This window comes from Cucurbita maxima, unplaced genomic scaffold (assembly GCF_002738345.1).
Source record: "Cucurbita maxima cultivar Rimu unplaced genomic scaffold, Cmax_1.0 Cma_Scf00051, whole genome shotgun sequence".
Classification (NCBI taxonomy): Eukaryota; Viridiplantae; Streptophyta; class Magnoliopsida; order Cucurbitales; family Cucurbitaceae; genus Cucurbita; species Cucurbita maxima.
In genome coordinates this window covers 451656-454830 of record NW_019272067.1, presented here as the reverse complement: position 1 = coordinate 454830, position 3175 = coordinate 451656, and the positions used below count along the sequence as shown (strand labels likewise).

Genomic DNA, 3175 nt, shown 5'->3' with positions numbered 1-3175 from the left:
CATTATGTAATTGTAATCTAAAGTAAATAAAAACTCTTAAAATACATTAATGAAATACAATAACTCTAAATTGTAATCCACCCAAAATTTATCACATGAAACTTCATTCTTCTTCAATGTGGCATGAATTGAAATATCTTTTGATAATTTCAACAATATTTTCTTCACATCTTCATTGAAGCATATTGTATGATTGATGTCCCTTGGTTTATATCACTTGCTTTTGGTAGTTGAACTACCAATTAAAACAATTTATGAATGCCTTATTTTCTTTCATTTGTATTTAATAACTTTTATTAGTAATTTGTAGTTGGTGGTTGAAATTTATTATGATAGGGTTATGTTGTGGGCCTATTTAAAGGCATGTAATATTCAATTTTGAAATGATGGTGGAATACAAAAATCTCGTGTTGAAACCTTTGGGTGGTATGTTTCTTTTAAACCTTGTTTTAGGTTTGATGTTAAAAATCGATTCATTGGATTAGCTATGATCAAGCTAATTCTGAAGTGTGTCGTCTTGGTATCTAATACTGACCATCATAGATTCCAAGTTCGATCTCAGAGTCATTGATCTTCTAACCAGCTCTTGTTCATCTTCTAACCAGCTTTTGGTTGAAATCAATCCGTTAAGTTAGCTTTCTCTGTGAACGTTTTACAAGGATTCTAGAAGGACCTCTAGCTTTGCAAAATCTAATGATAAGTGTCATACAATGCTAAGAAGCTACTAAATGTTGGAGAAGAAGTTGTTACTAACCATGTATATTTTGATGTTGATGGTGAGAATTTTCTCATAACAGAACTTTGGAGTCTATACCCGATGAATATGTTATATGAAATTAAGGCTTCCCCTTCATAAGAATCTCCATCTACTCTGAACTTAGCATAAGTAGCTAAAGTTCTTTCTATATTGTGATCATGTCGAAAGCTAACCTTTATTGAATTTGATATAATCTGGTGGCTGAACCATTCTGGAATTTCAATATCCATTAGAATGAACTCTCTAGGAAAGTCACCCAATGTAATGTCCTGTGACATAAGAATTAACATGCATGAAAATATTAACGAGAGAGAAAAATGTAACATAAACACAAAGAAATGAAATGAGAAGAGATGAACCTGCTTGCTTGATACTATATCCAAAATGTTATCGGGACTTCTAACCAATGATTTACCACAAGTGGCATCCATTCTTTGTATACACTTAGGAAGGTTTGGAATTTGTTGAAGAAACTTGCAAATTCTTCAATGGGAGATTCCACAAGGACATAAACTTATGAAGACATGAGGGTAGACAACCGAGTTTATTTTTCGACAAGAGGGTTGGACATCACATAAAATTTCCAAGAAATCTGCACTATTGAAAATCCAACAAAGTCAGCTGGGAAAACATAACATAGGGTTTGTGGGTAAGTTTCCACGATTTGAAGAAAGCATAATGGATGGATTGGTGAGTCCCATTTATGGGGAAGCATTTCAAATCTAGAACACCCACAAAAATTAAGCTCTTGGAAGATTATGTAAAATTAAAACTTTGAGCTCAAGGTTTCCAATTGATAAATTATAAGGTTTCCAATTGATAAATTATACTAGGAACAGAGATGAGGTTTGTGCAACCGTCAAAGTTTAAGACTTTGAGCTCAATAAAGTTTCCAATGGATGAAGATAGCTTCTTTATGCCAGTAGAATCCAAATACAATAACATAAATGATTTCATGTTTTCAGCAATCTTTCGAAACATTTCGAACTTAGAGCAGCCAGAGAGTTTGATATATTCAAGAGATTTTAACTTGGGTAGCTTGGAAGCTTTTCAAGCTTAGTACAATGTCTAACGTCCAAGACAACAAGATTATCCAAAGATCCAATAGATTCGTGAAGCACTCTTAAATTTGTGCATTTTTTAAGATATAAGCTTTGAAGGTTTAATGTGGTAGAGAAGTCTGGAATTTCCTTGAGCTTTTTGCAGTGATCGAGATTCAAATGTTTAAGAGATTTCAATGAAAGATAGCCTAGAAGCTTTTTAAGGATAGAACATTTTTCAAGGTTCAAGATAACAAGTTCATAAAGAGATCCAATAAAATCATTCTTAAATTTGTGCATTCTTTCAAATATAATTTTTAAGGTTTGATGCTGCAGAAAAATTTGGAAGCTTTTTAAGATTGGAAGAGTGATTAAGGTCTAAGATAACAAGCTTACCAATCGAAACAACTTACATGGGAATTGTTCTTAAATTTATAGAGGGGTTAAGATACAATTCTTCATGAGGTAGAGAAGTCAAGAATTTTCTCTAACCTTGAGTAACTAAAATCAACCAGCTTCAACCTTTTACATTCCTAAAATAAGTGGAAAAAAAATAATAATAATAAATAGCAATCTAATGTAATTTAGATCCTACACAATTATTCAAGTATATAAATGATCTATTTCTTAAAATGTGTCATATAAACATTTTTTTTAAGCTACCCATAAATTTTTTTAAAAAAAAAAATCTAAGAAGAAACCTCCAAACACACCCGTGAAAATATAATTACCTTCCATCCTTTCTCAAAATTTGGGATATCGACTGTGTTGCAAATCTAATCCAACTAGGATTTTTTGTAAAAGAAATTGACGGTAGAGAGCCGTGACCAAATGCATGTCACTTAATCCACTTTAAGTTATCCAGTAGACACTTAAGATTTGTAGAAAATCTTGCATTTCGAACTATAAGTGGTAAGGATTCAGATTTTTATTTCTATTTTATGTTGAAATTTTATTTTTGCTGCCAAAATGAAAAGATATTACTATGCATTTATTCTATCTGGAAAAAGTGCACGAATTCTTACAAGAAAGTTACTACCTTAATGGAAAAGTTATGAAACCTTTTATATTCTTATATTCAACTCTTCTCCTTCCTTGAAATCGACTTTTGCTCTCCAAACTTGTTTGTATTTTCAAGGATGTTTGAGAGTTGGGAAAATCGAGAGTGTTAGCCAGGAAAACGTGTGGGTTGGTTCGTTGGGTAGTTTTCTTGTTCGGCGAGTTCTCGAAATCGATTGTGTTGCTATTTTGGAGGAAGAGTCGAGTGGAAGTTAGCGTCGACATCGGAATCGCTGCGTCGAAGAAGGCAAACTGTTGGAAGCGAAGTAGGAGGACGCCATGTGAGCGTCGTCGGAAACGAAAGGGATTGTGCCGTCGG

The 3175-nt window shown here is 32.9% G+C and overlaps 1 long non-coding RNA gene across 1 annotated transcript; it reads right to left on the bottom strand.

Moving 5' to 3' along the window:
* Positions 1-2248: 2248 nt before the first annotated feature.
* Positions 2249-2702, bottom strand: LOC111471377. Its single transcript, XR_002715186.1, has 2 exons — positions 2529-2702; positions 2249-2330 (listed from the first exon to the last, which is right to left on the bottom strand). It is a non-coding gene; the product is annotated as an uncharacterized LOC111471377 (long non-coding RNA).
* Positions 2703-3175: the final 473 nt, after the last annotated feature.